Source organism: Haliotis rubra, unplaced genomic scaffold, assembly GCF_003918875.1.
Source record: "Haliotis rubra isolate DU_JTF1 unplaced genomic scaffold, ASM391887v1 Scf126, whole genome shotgun sequence".
NCBI lineage: Eukaryota > Metazoa > Mollusca > Gastropoda > Lepetellida > Haliotidae > Haliotis > Haliotis rubra.
The window spans coordinates 1607404-1633062 of NW_025765181.1; the positions used below are offsets into that span (position 1 = coordinate 1607404).

A 25659-nucleotide genomic window follows, 5' to 3' on the forward strand; every position below is an offset into this window, starting at 1 on the left:
AGGATGGGATACTTTATAATGGACAGCCATAAACAACGATCCTATTAGGCTATGTCAAAATGTACTTTAAGTTGAGGCTTTATTTGGTGAGCACAATTTGGTTCTTAAAGCCAGAACCTTGTTTCTTTCTGTTCAGTGCCAGAGTTTGCTCGCTGCATTGCACATAATGCTTGTAATACCTCGACAGAAGCTTGCTTCATTTAATCTTTGGGGGCCTTGTTACTTGTTACGTTTTGTTTTTCTCATGGATACAGCTAAGCCTTGACCGAAACTTGCTACATTGATCATGGCTCCTCTATCTCTTAATATAATCCTGCTACATTGTCCAGCTAACCATTAAAACAACATAATCCCTAGACACAGGTTTGTACATTTATATCATGGCACCAATAACTGTTAACAAAGCATTTTACGTTTGGAATGGGTGGACTATCTGTTAACATAAACTTACTGAATTGAAAATGAGTGCCGTATCCTTTATCATAAACTTGCTGCATTTAGAATGAGTGCCGTATCCTTTAACATAAACTTGCTGCATTTAGAATGAGTGCCGTATCCTTTAACATAAACTTGTTGCATTTAGAATGAGTGCAGTATCCTTTATCATAAACTTGCTGCATTTAGAATGAGTGCAGTATCCTTTAACATAAACATGCTGCATTTAGAATGAGTGCTGTATCCTTTAACATAAACTTGCTGCATTTAGAATGAGTGCTGTATCCTTTAACATAAACTTGCTGCATTTAGAACGAGTGCAGTATCCTTTAACATAAACTTGCTGCATTTAGAACGAGTGCTGTATCCTTTAACATAAACTTGCTGCATTTAGAATGAGTGCATTTAGTGATCCTTTAACATAAACTTGCTGCATTTAGAATGAGTGCCATATCCTTTAACATAAACTTGTTGCATTTAGAATGAGTGCCGTATCCTTTATCATAAACTTGCTGCATTTAGAATGAGTGCTGTATCCTTTAACATAAACTTGCTGCATTTAGAATGAGTGCTTTATCCTTTAACATAAACTTGCTGCATTTAGAACGAGTGCAGTATCCTTTAACATAAACTTGCTGCATTTAGAATGAGTGCTTTATCCTTTAACATAAACTTGCTGCATTTAGAACGAGTGCAGTATCCTTTAACATAAACTTGCTGCATTTAGAATGAGTGCTGTATCCTTTAACATAAACTTGCTGCATTTAGAATGAGTGCAGTATCCTTTAACATAAACTTGCTGCATTTAGAATGAGTGCAGTATCCTTTATCATAAACTTGCTGCATTTAGAATGAGTGCCGTATCCTTTAACATAAACTTGCTGCATTTAGAATGAGTGCTTTATCCTTTAACATAAACTTGCTGCATTTAGAATGAGTGCTGTATCCTTTAACATAAACTTGCTGCATTTAGAATGAGTGCTTTATCCTTTAACATAAACTTGCTGCATTTAGAATGAGTGCTGTATCCTTTATCATAAACTTGCTGCATTTAGAATGAGTGCCGTATCCTTTAACATAAACTTGCTGCATTTAGAATGAGTGCTGTATCCTTTAACATAAACTTGCTGCATTTAGAATGAGTGCTGTATCCTTTAACATAAACTTGCTGCATTTAGAATGAGTGCAGTATCCTTTAACATAAACTTGCTGCATTTAGAATGAGTGCTGTATCCTTTAACATAAACTTGCTGCATTTAGAATGAGTGCTTTATCCTTTAACATGCACTTGCTGCATTTAGACAGTGCTGTATCCTTTAACATAAACTTGCTGCATTTAGAATGAGTGCTTTATCCTTTAACATAAACTTGCTGCATTTAGAATGAGTGCAGTATCCTTTAACATAAACTTGCTGCATTTAGAATGAGTGCTGTATCCTTTAACATAAACTTGCTGCATTTAGAATGAGTGCTTTATCCTTTAACATAAACTTGCTGCATTTAGAATGAGTGCAGTATCCTTTAACATAAACTTGCTGCATTTAGAATGAGTGCTGTATCCTTTAACATAAACTTGCTGCATTTAGAATGAGTGCTTTATCCTTTAACATAAACTTGCTGCATTTAGAACGAGTGCTGTATCCTTTATCATAAACTTGCTGCATTTAGAATGAGTGCCGTATCCTTTAACATAAACTTGCTGCATTTAGAATGAGTGCACTATCCTTTAACATAAACTTGCTGCATTTAGAATGAGTGCACTATCCTTTAACATAAACTTGCTGCATTTAGAATGAGTGCTGTATCCTTTAACATAAACTTGCTGCATTTAGAACGAGTGCAGTATCCTTTAACATAAACTTGCTGCATTTAGAACGAGTGCAGTATCCTTTAACATAAACTTGCTGCATTTAGAATGAGTGCTGTATCCTTTAACATAAACTTGCTACATTTAGAATGCACACCTACCTGCCCAATCAACCACACCTACCTGACCAGACTACCATACCTACCTGACCCGTGAACCACACCTACCAGACCAATCAACCACCCGTACCTGACCAATCAACCACATCTACCTGACCAATCAACATAACTACAGGACCAGTCAACCATACCTACCTGACCAATCAACCATGCCTACCTGACCAGTCAACCATACCTACCTGACCCGTGAACCACACCTACCTGACCAATCAGCCACACCTACCAGACCAATCAACCACCCGTACCTGACCAATCAACCACACCTACCTGACCAATCAACCACACCTACCAGACCAATCAACCACACCTACCAGACCAATCAACCACACCTACCAGACCAATCAACCACACCTACCTGACCAATCAACCACACCTACCTGACCTGTGAAACTACCCACACAATCTTTTACAAACATCTTCAATAGAGGTTTAAGGAGATTTCATTACCACAGAAAATTGATTCAATTCTGAGTTCAAATGTTTACTCCTTTGGAGCCAGTTGATACCATGGTTGCTGAAGAGTTCTAAATCAGACATTACTTAAATAATTACAGGCTTTTATCACAACAGATTTTGCAAGAAAGACTATTTCTTCCCTTTTCCCTTTGAAGAGCATTTTCTTTAAATCTAAAGGTCAGTGTGTAAACTATTCCCTTCTTACAGAAATGGCCATAATTGCCTGATTAGTGTTCAGGAACACTGATGACTGTTTCAAGACTGTTTCAAGATGGAGGAGAAGCAGACATGTTTGTCATCATAATTCTGGCACAAGCTTCAATCTTATTGTAACCGGGATATATGATGATATTGTTACACATGCAAGATAACAGCTGGTTCTGAGACGTTGCTGCCTAGATTGATGGAAGCATTCCTACCCTGCTGGACAAACTCTGCCACCAGTCATGAAGAATCATTCTAAAAACAGGAGGCACTCTCGAAATAGTTTGTTTTTCAGCTTTGCTTATTCTTTTGATCCTTTATTTGTATGTGTTGTGTTAAGACTTCTCGTAAGCTCCTGATGGGTTTCACTGCTGTCTTTGATTTGATTCTTCCGACTTTCCCCCCAAATCTCACAGAGTGATAGGATTAAAACTCTGTCAAGGTCACACTGACATCGATCACCCTTCATTCCTTCTTATTTGCTTTTGTTAAGGGCAATTGTACTTTTGCATATTCATCTCTAAGAAATCTAGCACCCAGTTGGCTAGGCTCCTCAGTTTGCTGTGCAGTGCAGCCTTGCATTGCTTGGAGTGCCAGATTCCTGTATGGTCATGGATGTGGATCCCAGGAAATGCTGTTTGTTTTTGGTCTGTTAGCGCCGTACCTGTACTTCTGGGTTCCACCAAAATGGTAATTAGGTTTTCGTCAACCCAAACACACCATGATAGAAATAAAATACTGTTAAAAGCAACATTATGATGAAGAATACAGTGCTTTAAAAATTCAAAGTTCTGTTTAATTTCAAATCTTTTCTTTGATATAATATAAAAATTGTCTTTTTGCATCGTGAAGAAAACAAATTCTGAAGAATAGCCTTGACCTAGTTTCTGAGGTTAGTACATGTATGTCAGTAGATATAAGATTGCCATGGAAACTTTTTGTAGTAACTGAAACAGAATCCCACATTTCCTGGCAGCGTGTCCGCAGTGACACAGTTACTGTTAATCTTCATCCAGGATCTGCCTCCATTATGTACCCGACACCCAGGCTGCAGTGTACAGGGTTACCATCTGAAGCAGTGTCTCGTTACACACGGACTACTTGACATTTTAGAGAGGCTAGGATGCTAGGAACTTATTATTAAGCTACAGCTACAATATTTGTTTCATTAAAACTATCAGCCTGAATAAAAAATATATAAAATATACTTTGCAACAATGTACTTTTTAGATCTGTGGACTCGATTCTTTACAGGCTGCTGCCATACAGCTGAAATATTGCCGAGTGTGGTTTTAAACTAGAAACAATCAAACAAACAAAAATCATGTAATAACAGCGTTCAAAATACCTGCCTGCCCAACTGCCCGGGACGGGTCATTTTCAACATGGACTGCCAGATTCACAAATTCACCTGCCCGATGGTCGGGTTAAAATTTAGACATGTATATACTCCCCAGGGAGTTGAGATTGATAATACCATGTGCCATTGAGATTGACATCCAATGATCGAGGAAAAAATATCAGCGCCTTGAGCATGCACTAGTTGCCAGGATATGTGCGCTATATAAATATCCTATATAATAATAAAAATAATAACATGTATATGAAGATATTCATCATATTTCAGGATAATAAATCATTATTAATTCACTTGTAAAAATAAATGATGAATTCCAATTGGATGATAAACTACGTCGCTTTCAAACCTCAGTTATTTAGGGGCCAGTAGGTTTGGGTCAGGGCTGGCAAGTTTTACATCTACCCAGCCTTGTGGTCTGGCTTCAACTTTTGGGAGTGTCATACCCTGGTAATAATGTATTTTTTCTGACATTTTTTTCCGTTTCTGTCAAAAGGGTAAGGCATAATTATGTTTGTCAAGTATTTTTGTGGCAGTTTTTTTTTTTAATAAAATCCCAGCCCTTCCTCAAATATCAAATGGTTGACTCCCTACACACCACAGTCACCATGCTTCAGATAGTGCTGCATCATATCATTCTCCAACATTTCAGATCAATACATGTTGGCCTTTTAATCTGTACAGAAGATGGGGAATCTGTTGATGATCTGCTAGTGTCTTGGTGAGGAAATCTGTAGCACTGTACAAGGGTTGTGAAGGAATATTGCACATCTATGACTTCTTTTGATTTACCAGCTTGTTAGATGTCAACTGTGGTTTGAACCCGTGTCAAACTTCTTCCCACTTCTCGGCTGTTAGATGTGCTCGGAGTAATTGTCTTGATTTGGTGATTGGCTGGAAGAGGAACAGTCATGACTGTGAGGAACTAGGAAATTTGTCAGTCATGTTTAGTTAGAGGAAGAATGATCTTGTGCCATTTGTTGGGGGGAGGGGGTAATGAGGGAGGCCTCTAGGGGTCGGTAGGGGGGCGAGGTGCTGGGCAGGGTAGCATTCCAACAAGCCATGGTGACTTAAGCCATGCTGGAGTTCATCACACGGGGCTTGTAACACTACAAACTGCCATCAAGGTATATACTGTTACTGACGGGGTTCCAGCACTCATTTCATAAGTGCTAAGACCCCGTCAGTGACAGTATATACCTTGATGGCAGTTTGTAGTGTTACAAGCCCCTGTGGAGTTGATGACAAAAATATAAAGATTTTTTCCCTACTATTCATACCCTTTTCTGGAAGACCCACTTTGCAAGTTAATAAACATAGAAACTGACAAGGTGACAATGTTGATACAAACTAAAGTCAGGTGTCATTTACAGCAAATGTTTTCTTTATACAGTAAATATACCTCAATGTGTGGGCACAAGTCTACAGCAAGTGACTGTAAAAATCCCCAGTTTTAATCAAAACTCCCCATTTGTTCAGAATTCATGAAAACAGGAATATTGAAATAAACTAATTCAGAATGATATCATAGTTTTTTCCACATTGCCAGCCAACAACACTTAGTTTGAAAATGTAGGTAAATCCCTGTCTACACTGAATGTCAAGATAACTACAATTATAACTGATGAAATTTTCTCCCAGACAGTCAGGAAGGTAGAACTAAATGTCACCTGTCACAACAGGAGTGTTACCCGCCACTAGATAGCAGGCACTGGCCCTGGCAGGCATCTACACAGTGGTGCTGGGATCTGTGACACAACAAATATGTTTTCAGTCACTGTTTTACAACATATGTTTTGTCTAAAACGTGGAGCCAAACAATTTTAATCCCAAAATATTTTTTAAAAATCAGCATGCCTTTGAAAACTCCATTTTCAAGTATTTTCTTATTTAATCCTTTTTTTCATTTTTTTAAATCTTAGGTTTCCCCAAAATATCCAATGATCTGTCCTTAAAGCAAATATTATGTTTCCAAATCTTAATTGATTTTTCACTTTTCTTGTGATTACTAAAAGATAAAATTTACACAAATATAGTGACTTTTCAGTAATGTTTGGATTGCCCAGTTTTTCTTACAAAGCATTATTCAAAATAATAATGTCAACAGCGTAGACATATAAGAAAACTTAAGCAGTTTCGCAAGATAAAGATTATGTTTTTTCATCTCCACAGAAACCTACAAAACATCCATGATGAGCTGGTTTTATTTTTTTTTCAGTAAAATATCTCAAAAGACAAGGTACTTCTTTCACAAAATCAATAGTAATGCCTAGTTTTCTTTAAACTTTCCAGGCTCCGTCTCGTTATCTTTCAGTGGTTCCCTTCAAAGTCCAAGAACCTTGCTTCCTGTAAGGATTAAAATGTCTGATGACACACTGAAGAAAGGAAGCTGTAATAAACGAGTCATGAACTAGCCTATCTTTCTGCTTCAGAGGATTAAGTAGGAACTAAGGAGGAACATCTCATCATTTGAGCATTCTGTAATCTGCTCCGATTTGTCAGTGATCATAAGACATGTCTATCATGGTTGTAATAGATCTCTGTGAGGTCATGGTGTACACTGGTATGTGTGTCTTGTCTGTGTGTGAGGTCATGGTGTACACTGGTATGTGTGTCTTGTCTGTGTGTGAGGTCATGGTGTACACTGGTATGTGTGTCTTGTCTGTGTGTGAGGTCATGGTGTACACTGGTATGTGAGTCTTGTCTGTGTGTGAAGTCATGGTGTACACTGGTATGTGTGTCTTGTCTGTGTGTGAGGTCATGGTGCACACTGGTATGTGTGTCTTGTCTGTGTGTGAGGTCTGTGTGTGGTCATGTACACTGGTATGTGTGTCTTGTCTGTGTGTGAGGTCATGGTGTACACTGGTATGTGTGTCTTGTCTGTGTGTGAGGTCATGGTGTACACTGGTATGTGTGTGTCTTGTCTGTGTGTGAGGTCATGGTGTACACTGGTATGTGTGTCTTGTCTGTGTGTGAGGTCATGGTGCACACTGGTATGTGTGTCTTGTCTGTGTGTGAGGTCATGATGTACACTGGTATGTGTGTCATGTCTGTGTGTGAGGTCATGGTGCACACTGGTATGTGTGTCTTGTCTGTGTGTGAGGTCATAATGTACACTGGTATGTGTGTCTTGTCTGTGTGAGGTCATGATGTACACTGGTATGTGTGTCTTGTGTGTGAGGTCATGGTATACACTTGTATGTGTGTCTTGTCTGTGTGTGAGGTCATGGTGTACACTGGTATGTGTGTCTTGTGTGTGAGGTCATGGTATACACTGGTATGTGTGTCTTGTCTGTGTGTGAGGTCATGGTGTACACTGGTATGTGTGTCTTGTCTGTGTGTGAGGTCATGGTATACACTGGTATGTGTCTTCTCTGTGAGGTCATGGTATACACTGGTATGTGTGTCTTGTCTGTGTGTGAGGTCATGGTGTACACTGGTATGTCTGTCTGGTCATGGTGTACACTGGTATGTGTGTCTTGTCTGTGTGTGAGGTCATTGTGTACACTGGTGTGTGTGTCTTGTCTGAGTGTGTGAGGTCATGGTGTACACTGGTATGTGTGTCTGGTCATGGTGTACACTGGTATGTGTGTCTTGTCTGTGTGTGAGGTCATGGTGTACACTGGTGTGTGTGAGGTCATGGTGTACACTGGTATGTGTGTCTGGTCATGGTGTACACTGGTATGTGTGTCTTGTCTGTGTGTGAGGTCATGGTGTACACTGGTATGTGTGTCTTGTGTGTCAGGTCATGGTGTACACTGGTATGTGTGTCTTGTGTGTCAGGTCATGGTGTACACTGGTATTTTTGTATCGGTTGTGGCAGACCAGTGTCAGGTCATTAATTGTTTACTGATATGTCTGTTTCTGTTGTGCCCAACCAGTATAAATTATTTTTCATGAATGCAACATCAAGAATGTTTCCAATGAGGACCAGGGCGGTGGAGGTAGCCTAATGGTTAAGTGTCTGCTTGTCGCACTGAAGACCTGGGTTTGATTCCCTACATGGGTACAATGTTTTAAGCCCATTTCTGGTGTCCCCCGCTGTGATATTGACAGAATATTGCTAAAAGCGGCGTAAAACGACACTCACTCCAATGAGGGCCAGGTATTATGTACTCTGTAAATGCTGAATATGAGTTTCTCGTGCTGGGATTAATTTTCTAACCCGTATACGTTTTCTCAGATACTTTTTGACCAATTTTATTTAAGCTGCATATCGGTGTTACCAGACACACTTTGATTTTGTGCTTCATGATGACAAAATTGATCCTTTGAAGTAAAACCCATTTCTTTGATGTTGCAGAATGATATATGGGTATAGCAGAAGATTTCATTTCAAGAATAACAGAGTGATTTAACAAGCACATTAGACTGAGGGTTTGCTGTGGTTATTGATGACAGGCAGCACACACATGTACAAGCATCCTGTGACCGTGCTGGAGAGATTGTCCGGGATTAGCTGTACATGTAGAGACTCTCACCCGAGTGTCCTCCAACATCCAATACATCACGACAAGTTGTTAAAAGTTACAAATAACCAAGGCTTTTACGGATATTTTAGCTTTTATTATCAAGTACTGATATATTTTAGCTTGGATGACACTCAGGTGAAAATCCATTCATCATTCAGAATTGTTCATCCACCATTTTGTGTTTGTAGCCAGTGATAACCATTGTAAATACAGCAACAACTCCAGAGGCAGAGACATAAGTGATGTCATTTGATTGTGATGTCATCATAACTGATGACATCACAATGGCCGGCACAGGATTACATGAAAATGTATATACTGAACATAAACAGTTACAAGATGTCAGTAATTAGATTGGGGGTGGTGGGGTAGCCTAATGGTTAAAGCGTTGGTTCGTCACGCCGAAGACCCGGGTTCGAATCCCCTCATGGGCACAATGTGTGAAGCCCATTTCTGGTGTCCCCCTGCCGTGATGTTGCTGGAATATTGCTAAAAGCGGCATAAAGCCAAACTCAGTCAGTCAGTCAGTCAGTAATTAGATTACTAACACTATCTTTGTTCAGATCACCTGCATGGTTTGTCACCTGAGATGATTTCAGGTCTGAAGGACGATGCAGACCATTGTATTATATAAGAGTCGTTTGTGCATTGTATATCATGATATTCATTATCAATAATGTATGGATACAAATCTCTTATGTTGATACTAAACTGGAATCCACTGCCACCAGAATACTCATGTTTATGAAGGGATGAATTTAGTTGTTTTTTATTTTGGCAGAATATTGAGTGTTATTTTATTCCGCTGACAAGAAATATATAAAATGTTGACAAATACAAATTCAGTTACTCCAGCTATCAAGGAAAATAAAGTTTTTGAAATACTATTATTTAAACCTATTGAGTAAAAACTACATCATCATATTGACACTGAAATATACAGAACATGATCAACATAGAATATTAGAATAGCTGCTAAAAGTAAAGTCCAATACACTTAACACTTTTAATTTAAGTGAAAAGCACAAAATATTGCAATCCTCACAAAAGGAATGACTGAAAAAATAAAAAATGGATTTCAATGTTAAATTACAAAATAAAATAATACTAAAAAAGACTGAGTCGTAGTATCATGATGGATAAAAAGAGGAAAAAAATTAAAGTGCATTATTATTTACCTTCCAATCAGAATTTTGTTCCCCACCCCTAAAGGTTGGGCCTTGCCAATTCCATCATACTTCAAAGAATGAGGACTGTGTGCCCCACTGAAGCTGGTGGACACCAAGTTTGTTGCAGGTGTGATAGAGCTGGATGGGGTATCAGTGGTTGTACATCTACAGGTGTTCTGTGTCAGGTGTTCCATATCTGCCCTCTGTGTTCCAGATACCCGGAGTTACCACCAGAACCTAGACAGGCTCTTCACTCATAGCTGCAGGTAAGACTGAGAAGATGTACTTGTACCAAGTTGCTGATAACAGATGAGAGACAGCACTCTCTCTCAGGATATGTAGATAGTAGTTTCTTTTTAACTCATCCCATCTCACACTGTGCATTTCTTCTTGTTGCTGATAACAGATGAGAGACAGCACTCTCTCAGGATATGTAGATAGTAGTTTCTTTTTAACTCATCCCATCTCACACTGTGCATTTCTTCTTGTTGCTGATAACAGATGAGAGACAGCACTCTCTCAGGATATGTAGATAGTAGTTTCTTTTTAACTCATCCCATCTCACACTGTGCATTTCTTCTTGTTGCTGATAACAGATGAGAGACAGCACCCTCTCAGGATATGTAGATAGTAGTTTCTTTTTAACTCATCCCATCTCACACTGTGCATTTCTTCTTGTTGCTGATAACAGATGAGAGACAGCACCCTCTCTCAGGATATATAGAGATAGTAGTTTCTTCTTTTTTAACTCATCCCATCTCACACTGTGCATTTCTTCTTGTTGCTGATAACAGATGAGAGACAGCACTCTCTCAGGATATGTAGATAGTAGTTTCTTTTTAACTCATCCCATCTCACACTATGCATTTCTTCTTGTTGCTGATAACAGATGAGAGACAGCACTCTCTCAGGATATGTAGATAGTAGTTTCTTTTTAACTCATCCCATCTCACACTGTGCATTTCTTCTTGTTGCTGATAACAGATGAGAGACAGCACTCTCTCAGGATATGTAGATAGTAGTTTCTTTTTAACTCATCCCATCTCACACTATGCATTTCTTCTTCTTTTAATCCATATTTGTTTGCTGTTTAATCCTGCACAATATTCCAGCTATATGATGGCAGTCTGTAAAACATCAAATCTGGACCAGATAATTTAGTGATCAACAACATGAGCATCAATCTACGCTGTTGGGATATGATGACATGTATTAAACAAGTCAGCGAGCCTAGCCACCCGATGCTGTTAGTCTCGTCTTACCTTTCCATCCATCAATGGTGGCACTCTCTGTCCTGTTTCAAGCTTAAAAAAGACACCTCACCCAAACACATTGAAAAAAGTAGATAAATGCACAATGTGAGATAGGATAAGCATTCATGAATATATATGTGTTGTAAAATTTACAGAAGCGTAACCTAAATTCGTGGATAACCTTGATTCGTGGATCGCGAAAATTATCATGCTAGCTCGAAAATTAAGTTTCGACTGACGTCACGAAGCGGTACTTTTGATGTACATACAATGCCACACCTCACTGACAAAAAAGTTCCGAATATCTGCTTTACACGCAAGTACACTAAATATAATTGTCCAGCATTGAGATAAATAGCCCCAGATCACTAATACCACAATTACCAAATTATATTTTTACAAAATGTCAAGTAAAAAAGATACCGTTAGCTCCAACCTTCTCACTTCTTGTTGTCTGCTTTTCTTGGTGTCAATACTTACTGCAGTGGGATGTCGTACATAGTGGTATAAAGTAACCAACTACGTAATCCACGAAACAAGGCGACGTCACATTTTGTGGGCACACGAATGGGTGATGATTGCAAATGGCTTCCGTAAACAAACGTTTCATTCACGAGTGGAATATTGGGCATTTTCATTTTGCTGAATCAATGAATAAAATAATCAGTGCATATACAAAATTAAATCATGCATTTAAAATATGAATTTCGCCACATTTCCTTTATATCCACGAATCAAGGTTACGCGAGTGTAATTTTTCTCTTTTCAAATGATGTGTCTATTTCATCAAGTTCCCTGTTGATATTACCACGAATAATCCAGTTACAAGGAAAATATCAACTTTGCAGGTCAGAAGATGAGGTTCACATTTTATTTCACAACAACAAAAATGATCTTCCCTCTGTATTTTCCCAAATTATTTTATATGATTCTTGAAGCTATAGCGTTATGGAAATAGACTGAAACTATTTACAGCATTGTGGAGTATTGATTTGATATAGTATTTCAGCACTTTGTACACTTTCTGAAATACACTGTAACTGTTTCTTTTTCCCTGATATTGAACTGTCAGAGTCTTTTATCTGTCAGCTCAGGCAAATGCTTGAGTCTCAGGAATAGCATGCTTATGAGTGTAGTGGAGATTGTGTTCACTTTCTGCTGGAGGCCCATGAACCAATGCCTGGGGTCTGTGTGTCTACATCCAGCTCAAGGGCTACTGTTGTACCAAGTGAATCAGTCAGAGGCCCTTACTGAGATATATTTGTAATACACCTCATCCTTAATACACAAGAGCCTTTTGACTGCAGTTTTCAGCTGTAAGCGTCAGGAACTGGTGGTGCTGAACATGTGATTTGTGGAAATATTTTGACCACAATTTCATCAACCTTGGAAATGGCCACAAAAGGGACATGTTTCCACTAAGAATCTCACTTATAGGGACTCAGATATGTAGTCGACAGGCCCATCCTTTACTGAAAACATCCGGTCAACATCAAATAGCCAATTCTACTCATCCTTATGATATCTTTAATACATATCAGTTTTGTAAGGATTATGGGATCTGTGTGTGTTTCAATTGTGCCATCAGATTGTCTCCCTTTGTCTCCCTCCACGCTTTAGATAAATAGACCTCTGGACACTTTACATTTTGCCTAAAAAGGCTTTCATATGTTCCGTGTCTGACACTGACATGCATGGCTGCGTTTAGGACAGTTCATCAATGGGTTTGTCCATTGGCTGTTTAAATCAAGTGTCCTTGTGTGTCTCCATGCATGGTTACCATGAGTGAATCCTTATTCTCCCCTAATTCTCGGCATCTTCTTTAGGTAGAATATTTCAAAAGTGGCATCAAACCTTACAGACTGACTCAGAAATTCTGGGCTTCAGGATCTGGCTTCTTTTCTTGTGGCTCAGTACTATGTCTGTAGTTATACTACATGCTTGTCTGGTTATACATGGTAATGTCTTGATGTCATAGGTGACCCAACCCAGCAACCTCTCCAACCTCCACAACAGTGATGGAGCAGGTTGGTACTTCTATGTAAATCATTACTCAGTGTTCAAATTGAAAGGGGATCATGGTTGATCAAATTTTATTCTTCAGTGCCATGCAGACTGCAGCTGTGCAGAGTTATCTCCCTTTGGTATGCCAGAATCCTATGATCTTGGGTTTGAATCCATATGCGCCTAGGTTTGTCAACATCATAACAATTACTCAATGGTATATGGGTGCCATCACTTCAGTCTTTTTCTCCAACTTGTCTTCAACTGAAACAGTGTGATAGTAATGGGAGACTGTTAATAGCAGTATTAAACCCAAATCACTCACTCATAATTAGAGGGGGCGGTGGGGTAGCCTAATGGTTAAAGCGTTGGCTCGTCACGCCGAAGACCCGGGTTCGAATCCCCTCATGGGCACAATGTGTGAAGCCCATTTCTGGTGTCCCCCGCCGTGATGTTGCTGGAATATTGCTAAAAGCGGCGTTAAAACCAAACTCAGTCAGTCAGTCATAATTAGAGGGGTCCAATGGTAATTGAATCCTCTGTTGTAAGTTTTATCATTGGGGCTATGACAAGGACATTATGACTTTCCAGCTCTCTTTTAGTGATTGTAAGTTATTAATTGACTTTAATAAACATTAATTATCATAATCATGTTTGTGATGAACAGTCCAAAAAATGTTTCTAATTTCTGAAAAGCATATGATCATACAGGATCCAAAAACACGAGAAGTATTTTCATCAATTTTGTATAATTTGACCAAGGTCTCCTTGAACGTAACTTCCAGTAAAGATGAGATGGTAGGAAAAAGGTTTCCAAATGTTCTGGTGTCAGAGATTGAAGAGTGATGGGCTTTCCTTTACTGTAATTGGCTGCTCAAGGGTTGCGCGGAAAAACTGAGGAGAGTTTTCATTTCCGAGATTGTGCTGTATAACGATTGGAACTGCAGTGCTCCTCAGATAGAAATAACTCGTGAATCGGATCACTTGTTAAGTGTCTAAGATCTTGAAACAAAATTATGCAGCTGATGTGTCATTAATCTCAATTTCCAAATTTAACTCATAACCTGATGTATTTGTTGAATTTGAGTGTATGGAAGAATTTAAGGCTTTTTGAGTTGTATACAGATGTAGTGAGCATGTATGAATTGTATGATTATATTTTATGTATCAGGAATTCATCAAGACTTGCCCAATATCAAGTCAGATATTCAAAAGGATCATATTTACAACAAATTGTGTTGTGTTTGTTCATTATTTTTTTTATTTGTCAGTGCAGAATGTGCCTTCTCCACCCCTCATCCCCCTACCCCATCTTCATCCCCCACCCCTGACCCACACCCCAGCCCCATAATGACAAATTATCCTGTCTCCTCCTATGAACACCTAATTCCCTTTAGACAAGTTTATAGCGTGCAGACTGCTGGTGATATACCATCTGTGAAGAAGATAAATCTATGAAATGATTGAATCTATTAGCTACTCTATTCCATATTCTCTGAATACAGAACCAAAGTAGCCTACCAGTTAGACACTTCTCCTTCCTTAGGGCAATCTATGATTGTAATGTCAAATTAATGTTCCTCACATATTGACCATTGAGGTATTCCAATTATTTGAGGTCATTAATCATTATGGAAATTGTTCATCAATGTGTGGAATTGTGGGATAGAATATGTCCCAGTACCCCCTGCTTGTTGTAAGAGCTGAGGTCCCCAGTACCCCCTGCTTGTTGTAAGAGCTGAGGTTCCCAGTACCCCCTGCTTGTTGTAAGAGCTGAGGTCCCCAGTACCCCCTGCTTGTTGAAAGAGCTGAGGTTCCCGGTACCCCCTGCTTGTTGAAAGAGCTGAGGTCCCAGTACCCCCTGCTTGTTGAAAGAGCTGAGGTTCCCAGTACCCCCTGTTGGAAGAGCTGTCCCCAGTACCCCCTGCTTGTTGTAAGAGCTGACTGGTCCCCATTACCCCCAGCTTGTTGTAAGAGCTGAGGTCCCCAGTACCCCCTGCTTGTTGAAAGAGCTGAGGTCCCCAGTACCCCCTGCTTGTTGAAAGAGCTGAGGTCCCCAGTACCCCCTGCTTGTTGAAAGAGCTGAGGTCCCCAGTACCCCCTGCTTGTTGTAAGAGCTGAGGTCCCAGTACCCCCTGCTTGTTGTAAGAGCTGAGGTCCCCAGTACCCCCTGCTTGTTGTAAGAGCTGAGGTCCCCAGTACCCCCTGCTTGTTGTAAGAGCTGAGGTCCCCAGTACCCCTGCTTGTTGTAAGAGCTGAGGAGGTCCTTGTTGAAAGAGCTGAGTCCCCAGTACCCCTGCTTGTTGTAAGAGCTGAGGGTCCCAGTACCCCCTGCTTGTTGTAAGAGCTGAGGTCCCCAGTACCCCCTGCTTGTTGTAAGAACTGAGGTCCCTAGTCCCCAGTACCCCCTGCTTGTTGTAAAGAGCTGAGGCTTTTTCCCCAGGTCCCCTGCTTGTTGTAAGAGCTGACTATGTCCCCAGTACCCCCTGCTTGTTGTAAGAGCTGAGGTCCCCAGTACCCCTGCTTGTTGTAAGAGCTGAGGTCCCACAGTACCCCCTGCTTGTTGTAAGAGCTGGTCCCCAGTACCCCCTGAGATCCCCATTACCCCCTGCTTGTTGTAAGAGCTGAGGTCCCCAGTACCCCCTGCTTGTTGTAAGAGCTGAGGTTCCCAGTACCCCCTGCTTGTTGTAAGAGCTGAGCTGAGGTTCCCAGTATCCCCTGCTTGTTGTAAGAGCTGAGGTCCCCAGTACCCCCTGCTTGTTGTAAGAGCTGCTAACTGGACCCCCAGTACCCCCTGCGTGTTGTAAGAGCTGACTATGTCCACAGTACCCCCTGCTTGTTGTAAGAGCTGACTGGACCCCCAGTACCCCCTGCTTGTTGTAAGAGCTGACTGGACACCCAGTACTGCCTGCTTGTTGCAAGAGCTGAGGTCCCCAGTACCCCAGCTTGTTGTAAGAGCTGAGGGCTGCCAGTACCCCTGCTTATTGTAAGAGCTGAGTTCCCCAGTAACCCCTACTTGTTGTAAGAGCTGATTAGGCTGCCAGTACCCCTGCTTGTTGTAAGAGCTGAGGGTTCCCCAGTACCCCTACTTGTTGTAAGAGCTGATTAGGCTGCCAGTACCCCCTGCTTATTGTAAGAACTGAGTTCCCCAGTACCCCCTACTTGTTGTAAGAGCTGATTAGGCTGCCAGTATCCCTTGTTATGCTTATTGTAAGAACTGAGTTCCCCAGTACCCCCTACTTGTTGTAAGAGCTGATTAGGCTGCCAGTACCCCCTGCTTATTGTAAGAACTGAGTTCCCCAGTAACCCCTACTTGTTGTAAGAACTGATTAGGCTGCCAGTACCCCCTGCTTATTGTAAGAACTGAGTTCCCCAGTACCCCCTACTTGTTGTAAGAACTGATTAGGCTGCCAGTACCCCTGCTTATTGTAAGAACTGAGGTTCCCCAGTACCCCCTACTTGTTGTAAGAACTGATTAGGCTGCCAGTACCCAATGCTTGTTGTAAGAACTGAGTTCCCCAGTACCCCCTACTTGTTGTCAGAACTGATTAGGCTGCCAGTATCCCCGCTTGTTGTAAGAACTGAGTTCCCCAGTACCCCCTACTTGTTGTCAGAACTGATTAGGCTGCCAGTACCCCCTGCTTGTTGTAAGAACTGAGTTCCCCAGTACCCCCTACTTGTTGTCAGAACTGATTAGGCTGCCAGTACCCAATGCTTGTTGTGAGAGCTGAGTTCCCCAGTACCCCCTACTTGTTGTCAGAACTGATTAGGCTGCCAGTACCCAATGCTTGTTGTGAGAGCTGAGTTCCCCAGTACCCCCTACTTGTTGTCAGAACTGATTAGGCTGCCAGTACCCAATGCTTGTTGTAAGAACTGAGTTCCCCAGTACCCCCTACTTGTTGTCAGAACTGATTAGGCTGCCAGTACCCAATGCTTGTTGTGAGAGCTGAGGTCCCCAGTACCCCCTACTTGTTGTGAACTGAGAGTAGTTCCCCCCCTACTTGTTGTCAGAACTGATTAGGCTGCCAGTACCCAATGCTTGTTGTGAGAGCTGAGTACCCCCTACTTGTTGTCAGAACTGATTAGGCTGCTAGTACTGAGTTCCCAGTACCCCCCTACTTGTTGTCAGAACTGATTAGGCTGCCAGTACCCAATGCTTGTTGTGAGAGCTGAGGTCCCCAGTACCCCCTACTTGTTGTGAGAGCTGAGTTCCCCAGTACCCCCTACTTGTTGTCAGAACTGATTAGGCTGCCAGTACCCAATGCTTGTTGTGAGAGCTGAGTTCCCCAGTACCCCCTACTTGTTGTCAGAACTGATTAGGCTTCCCCAGTACCCCCTACTTGTTGTAAGAACTGAGTTCCCAGTACCCCCTACTTGTTGTGAGAACTGATTACCCCTGCTTGTTGTGAGGCTGCCAGTACCCAATGCTTGTTGTGAGAGCTGAGAGTTCCCCAGTACCCCCCTACTTGTTGTCAGAACTGATTAGGCTGCCAGTACCCAATGCTTGTTGTGAGAACTGAGTTCCCCAGTACCCCCTACTTGTTGTCAGAACTGATTAGGCTGCCAGTACCCAATGCTTGTTGTGAGAACTGAGTTCCCCAGTACCCCCTACTTGTTGTCAGAACTGATTAGGCTGCCAGTACCCAATGCTTGTTGTGAGAGCTGAGTTCCCCAGTACCCCCTGCTTGTTGTGAGAACTGATTAGGCTGCCAGTACCCAATGCTTGTTGTGAGAGCTGGGAGTCCCCAGTACCCCCTTGTTGTGTGAGCTGAGTTCCCAGTACCCCCTACTTGTTGTGAGAACTGATTAGGCTGCCAGTACCCCCTACTTGTTGTAAGAACTGAGGTTCCCCAGTACCCCCTGCTTGTTGTGAGAACTGATTAGGCTGCCAGTACCCAATGCTTGTTGTGAGAGCTGAGGTCCAATTGGATGGTCACAAGGTATGATCCATATGACTATGTGTTGTATCATACTGGGACAGCATGGTCATACCCTACAATCAACTGTTTCACACTTATACTGTCCAAAACGTGATTAATCAGAGGAGGTGTTGTCAAATTGCAAAGGTTTTCATTTCTTGGAGACCTGTGAAATGAACTGTTTGAAAGTTATTGAATAATTTTTGGTGATCTCTCTGCAAGAAACAAATGGAACTCAATAGTGTTCTTAGTTTAGTTTAAATCTGATTGAACAATCTTTAAATATACACATAAGAACTCTTTGTCTCTTTCACTTGTAACAGTGTGACTCTCAGACATACTGCTTATTTCAAAGTTTCCTTTAAACAAGTTGGAACTAACACAATTACACTCAATGACACAATGTGATTAGATTTCCAACAGAATGAACATGTTGATTTAAGCGCCAGTTGTAACAAATTTACAAAAGGACATTGTTCTTTGCAATTTCTTTCAAGAAAATAGCAGCTAAATTCAATCTAAACATAAAAATAGATTGATTCTGCATGACAGTGGGTAGCAAATTGTTTAATGGATGGAACTGAGATCAGCTATTTTTGTCCAACAGTTGGAGAGCAGCCTCATGAGGACGAAAACCAATGGTTAACGCACTTTGGCTTCATTTCAAACTTCATTATGTTGTTACCCTCGAGAAACAAATTGTGGAAGATCTGCTGCATGTTTGGCATGAACCTGGTCTGCTGCACATCAAGCATGGACTCTGTTCATGACTGCTCAATTAGCAATGAGATTGCATGTTGCAAACAGATATCCCTTACGATCTGGGGTTTGCCTGTTTTTGACTTCAGGTACTTGTAAGCCTGCTTGCGATAGCGGTCACACAATGGTCAAGCGCCAACGGTAGCTAGTGGTGCCAGCGCCAGTGGCACCATATGGCAGTGTTTTACGATGTGTAGTGTGTAGTGGTCAGAAGTGCAATCCGGTCAAAGGAGCAGTGCCGTCTCCATTGAAATTTAATGCAATCCCTTTGCCTACTGGTGAGACCGTAGGTTTGGTGGAAGCTGCGGAAATTGTATGTGTTAGCCTGATTGATTGAATTCCCTGAAATGGACATGATCTGGGCAGACCAGAGATGGTGCCAGACCTTCTAGGAATGGGCTTCGGGGATGGGGGAGGCAGTGGAATGGGGGATATTGGGAGAGCGCTGTGCTGGTTGTTTATCAGACTCCTCAGGGCAGTTCAAGGCCATGAGACTGCTTAGGAGAATAAACAAGTTTGTATTGACTGTGCTTGTGTTGAAGACTGGCATCAGTCTGTGAATTTAGCACGAACCATTTCTAAGACTTACAGGAACTTGTACATAAAAGGCTAGGAGTTTTTGACGATTGTACAAATAATGTTTATTTTGGATGCTTATGCTACAGAACTTTGTATTAACTATTTTTAAGAGAATTTTGAGTTGGTTTCATGCAATAATTAAATTTTTAATTGCTCAGCTGTATTGTTTCTGTTGTCAGTAAAATAAAAGTCACCCTGCTCAAGTTGTCATGTTAGCTGAGTCTATATCAACATAAATTGAAAAAATGTAAACTCCTACTTGGGGACAAATATCTGCCTCAGAGTAGACCATATTCAAACTTATTCCATGTAATAAACTTAATATTTTAACCTTTGAAACCTGTATTTGTAACTTTCATATAACTACCCAAGGTACTCGTATTCACATATCATCAGCAAAGTTTTCTAAATGTGTGACCTGCTGTTGTCACAGATCTAAATCTATCATTCTGAGTGATTTGTCTGCTAGCTAAATTAAGATGAATCTTTGCTTCGGTCATGAGAACCAGACCAGATATATTGAAAGCCTTCTGCAATCATTGTACTCTGCAGATAGTCCTGGGTCCGAAAGTGTCCCCAGGAATGTGGTTAAGAATTGCTGTAAATTTTTAAACAGGTTTGAGCAAAATGTGCATAAAGTTTTTATGTTTAAAACTTAATAAATGTTTAGATATATTGAAGTCTCTAACCATAAACAAATATGTCTACAACTTCACAGACTGTTTTATTAATCATTAACAAACACTGCAGAAGGTAATACAAAGTAAGATTCCACTCAGAAATGCTGCATATTCGATTATAAGCCAAGCAGAAAACAGCAGTCCGTTTGTGGGCGGGATCAAAATTATTTTCATTTATGTGGCCATGTTGCATGATGTACGCAAAAACATTCTGCTTTATTAGCCAATCAAATGCATCAAAATGACAATGAATTTTTTGTTGTTGTCAATGGTGACGTGATAGAATGAGTGGTCATGTTCGCAACTAGAATATTGTTTAGTATATAGTTAAACAATAAACTAAACAAACACAGTTCACGCCTACTGAGCGTAGTAGTTTCCGCCATCAAATCTCAGTACCACATAGTAGATATCCGACCTGACATTCAGGTAAGTAGACGAAGCTGAGTCACTACATCCAGAGAATCATATTACCAAACATTATTCATCTGATCAACATGTTCATCCGATTTGCAATGTGATAGCCACAGAAAACCATGGCAACAGTATTGACAACCTATCATTGACCAGGATCTGGACAGTATTGCTAGTATTGATACACTGCGTGGTGTTTAGATGATTGGGGTTTCATGTTAACTCAATTATGGCCTAGATTTTCGAAGCTCTCTTAGAGCTAAGATAGTCATAAGTTAATGTTAATGTATGGCACTTACGACTGTCTTAGCGTTAAGAGAGCTTCAAATATCTAGGCCAAGGGCCTACTGTTTAAACTATAGTGTTCAGTTAGCATTTGTGTTTTCCATTAGGTATTATTAAGTAATTGTGAAGGTCTTGTTTTCATAAATGTTCAGAATGTGCAAATACCTTGCTCTGATGTCAGTGTTGTAAACAAAGCTCGGATTTGGGTCTTTGAATGGCATTTAGAAGTGATGCACATAAGGAAGAGAGTTTTTTATGGATGTCAACTTCTTTATATGAGGAACACAACGTTTCCGAGCATATCCTTACTCCTTCATTCACCACAACTCTGAAACTTTGTGTTCCTCATAATAAAGAAGTTGACATCCATAAAAACTCTCTTCCTTAAAGCTCGGATTTGTGAACAATTTTCTTGGCTTTCCTCGTCAACTTGGAACTGACTAGTCCCAATTCCTGAGTTCATTTTGTATGTGGAAAACAGTTGGGCTCATAGAAACCCAGCTACTCAGCCTCTGTTCACCCAGCAGAAAATGGGTACCCATTGGGATAAGTCATGTGACTATAACCTTCTAGCTCCTCACAGGCAGCTTGGGTTATCCGGGGTAATATGGATCAGATTGTGATTTCAACGCTGTTTAGCATCGTATGGTGGAAACTAGGCGCTATACAAATCCATTATTATTAACTCATTGCTGTTTCTCTACAGTTTACATTTATGTTGACATTCTTTGAAAACACCCAAACGATCAGGCAAAGATTTGACAAGACCATAGAAATATGTTGAAATATGATAGACTTGTACCAGAACTATGGAACAATTAAAGATCAATTTACAAAGTTTGGGTTCAGTTATCTGAGAGCTTTAAAGTAATCACATTGGCTATAAGTTATTGTCTAATTAGTGTTCAGAGTACAAAACAGCAGATCTAGCTCTATACAAACACACGTAGGAAGTGCTCTTGCCTTGTTTAATGGAATTCAGTATTTCTGAGATCCTTAATTGGAGTTTAAGGTTACAATAAAGAAACACTTGTTTGGGCATCAGGACTCTGTATTTGATTGATTAGATTCAAATTAATTCAAACATTGCACCATTATTGCCCTTTAGTGATTTCACTGGGCAATTGGAATGTGCTAATGGCACAATGACCTAGGGTAGAATCGTCTTTGCTCTTCCATTTCTTGGACATAACATATGTTCAGACTATCCCAAATGTCATCTATGTTAATAAATGTTTATCACATTTGTTATTTTCTGTTTATTAATACTTCCTTCAACCAATGACATTTAGATAATATTGTTCTTTAAGAACTATACAGATGTTCACAAACAGCATTACATAGATAGTGTCCATAATCTGCGCCAGCATCTGTTTTCCTCTGTTGTTAGACTGGAAACTTGTTCTGCTTTAGTGCCAAGGTTGAACCTCTGCAGTCTTGGACACTATGTAATAATTATATGCTTTTATCATATACCTATGAATAATATGGACCATTTTGCACATACAATACTGGTTGTCTGCATATGTCCATATTGACCACCGTAATTGCATATCAGTCGTATTGCTCAGCTACTAAACTGAACGGAATGAATACAGGCAAACACTCAAAACTTCAATAGACGGAGCCTAGTTTATTTTAGAGTTACGTCCCTTGATGTGGTATGTGATAAAAAGGTTATGATATGACAGTTTTCCTTTCACCAGTCATATCAGCCCGAGACTACCATATCAGCCCTCAGCTTAAAATGTAGTCTCAGGCTGATATGACTGGCAAAAGGAAAACTGTCATGTAATAACCTCTTTATGTATGCCAACCGAAAGAGGCAGGACACTTGACGTTTTCATGACAAATTAACTATGAAGAAATTAGATAATCCAAAGTGATTTTTTAGCTGTATTCAAAAATTGTGTAAATCTGTCCATTGCTATCCTCCTCATCTTGTTCATCAATGCAACAGGCAGTAGATGACCCATGTCCAAAATTCGTGGAAACCACTAAATTACTGAAGCTGAAGCTATTGACCGAATACTTCCATTAAAGTTGTCCCAAAATGAAGGGTCATTTTGGACCATTTTTGAGCCGAGTATGCATAGTCTTTAGTGTAAGGGTTTAACAGAAGTTGCCGACCGCTGCCACTACCGTATGAAACTTGGCTGTGTACATGTATCAATCAAGACTTATCTGGTGAGGTGGCACTGCACCTATTACCCTGTAATCCCTCGAGACTGTGGGAAGCAGAATATGAGATCGGCTGGAACTGCGACATTGAACAGGTCGCGTCTTCAGCAATATTGAAGTCAATTAATCATATAATGAACAAAGCATTCTGCAGATTCCTGGTAATTTCTTTACGTTACCTCGATGGACATTTCCCATTGCAGGAAATGATTGTGTCAAATCAGTGCATGGAAGAATTGAATGTTCTTTTGCAAGAGATTCCTTTCCTTGTGAGTTAATTGGAAGCTTGGTAGTGTTAGGAGGTTAATGAAAGGATATTGATCAAAATTCCTCAACAATCAAAAGTAGAGGAGAGTTTCTGCCCAGACAAAAGCAAGCATGTTTGTATCCATTTTCTTCAATTTTCTTTGCATTCCACAAACTTTCATATTTAAAACTGAAAATATTCCATTTGTGACCTAAAATTGGTAATGGGGTGAAATTTGTTGATGAAAAACCTTATTTACTCAATATTTGATAGCTGTTGATGGTTAAATTTTAATCAAAGTTTTTCAGCATGCTGTAATGACTGGGAACACGTGATCTATTCACAGACCCAAATGACTGTTTTCACTCTTTGTGGAATTTATGTACAAAATGAGAGTTTTTTTTTTCAACTAGACTTGATCCTTTTTTACCTTTCCAAAATAATATTAATGGTGTTCATTTATTGCAGTGACCTATTGCCGCAGTGAATTCACAATTTTAACAATGCGTATCTAAACAGCTTCTAGACTACTTTCCTCACCACCAACCATCATATCCGTCACCATACAGACTGGTAGTAGCTAGCACGAGAGCATTTCAGAATTCAGTGGCTGATGTTTAATTACAGTTCTTTCACAAAAACGACTGATCCAGTCAAGCGTTGCTGTTATTGTTGACTTGTATGATGTGTATACAATCCTTTGATATCAGTAATGTGACTGATACATTATGAATATATTGATATATGAATATATTGACATGTCAATATATCAAGACCTGTTTAGGGGCCAATTCTCAGCCATATGTCTGCTGCCAATGTCAGTAAAAATTCCAAATATGAGTGATTTTTTTTCTTTATTCCTGGTAATATATTCATGACCAATGTTATAGCTTGGTAGTGGTGACTGTAATTCATCTGACAGCAATACTAATACAGAAAGAGGTGTTATGGTGTTAAATCCTCTTAATTCCTTTAAATACAATCTTCAATTACATGCCAGTTTTGCACAAATCAAGTTTGTTATCTTGAAAAGCGTTGCCATGGTGACTTAGTGTGGAATCCCAGCTAACTCTGTATACATGTATGTGTATGATCTGTTAGGTTCAATGTACAGACAATCACTACTGTGGTAATGATGGGTTAATACCACTGCTGACGTAGTGTTAAGTGACAGCGAGGATGAGGCATCACAGCATATCATTGACGTCATGTTGATGCTGTTAGCTTCTCGATATAGAAGGCACTTGTCCTGCAGTTATTATGAACTGTAAACAGATTAATATATTTGTGTGTATACCATATTGATTTTGCTTGTGTTTGACTTCATGTATATTGTATTATGAAACCAATATGACATTTGCACACATATAGTAACAGTTATATGCAATTTTCTCCAGATATTTTGTACTGTTTCAGTTAATGTTTCTTGTATTAGGCAGGTTGTCAGGAACTAATGTCTGATCGCAAAATGTCTTGTTGAATGTGTCATCTCACACTTGTGTCAGCCCTTGTTCATCTCACCCTTGTGTGAGCCCTTGTTCATCTCACCCTTGTGTGAGCCTCTTGTTCATCTCACCCTTGTGTCAGCTCCCAGTTCATCTCACCTTGTGTGAGCCTCTTGTTCATCTCACCCACTCACTCCACCCTTGTGTCAGCCCTTGTTCATCTCACCCTTGTGTGTGTCTAGCCTCTTGTTCATCTCATCTCCCTTGTGTTCACCTTGTGTTAGCCCTTGTTCATCTCACCCTTTTGTCAGCCCCTTGTTCATCTCACCCCTTGTGTCAGCCCTTGTTCATCTCACCCTTGTGTCAGCCTCCTTGTTCATCTCACCCTTTGTCAGCCCTCTTGTTCATCTCACCCTTGTGTTTATCCTACCCTTGTGTCAACCTTGTACCAGCTCCAGTTCATCTCACCCTTGTGTCAGCCCTTGTTCATCTCACCCTTGTGTGAGCCCTTGTTCATCTGAGTTTATCTCCCTTGTTCATCTCACCCTTGTGTCAGCCCTCTTGTTCATCTCACCCTTGTGTGTGTTCAGCCCTTGTTCATCTCACCCTTGTGTGAGCCTCTTGTTCATCTCACCCCTTGTGTCAGCCCTTGTTCATCTCACCCTTGTGTTAGAGCCTCTTGTTCATCTTGTTCATCTCACCCTTGTGTCAGCCTTGTTCATCTCACCCTTGTGTGAGCCTTGTTCATCTCACCCATGTCAGTGAGCTCACCCCCAGTCGTTCCTTGTTCATCTCTCACCCTTTTGTGTCAGCC

At 40.4% G+C, this 25659-nt stretch overlaps 1 protein-coding gene and 1 long non-coding RNA gene across 5 annotated transcripts in view; one reads left to right on the top strand and one right to left on the bottom strand.

The window, feature by feature from the left end:
- Positions 1-22843, bottom strand: LOC124266486. Its single transcript, XR_006895776.1, has 4 exons — positions 22831-22843; positions 4395-4530; positions 431-433; positions 1-11 (listed from the first exon to the last, which is right to left on the bottom strand). It is a non-coding gene; the product is annotated as an uncharacterized LOC124266486 (long non-coding RNA).
- The window catches only part of LOC124266484 (complexin-like), a 286478-nt gene that overhangs the window by 122368 nt on the left and 138451 nt on the right, over positions 1-25659 (top strand). For all 4 annotated transcript variants that reach the window (XM_046701276.1, XM_046701279.1, XM_046701275.1 and 1 more), the window contains exon 4: positions 10294-10345. The gene's annotated coding sequence lies outside the window, so the exon portion shown is untranslated. The remainder of the gene's footprint in view (positions 1-10293; positions 10346-25659) is intronic.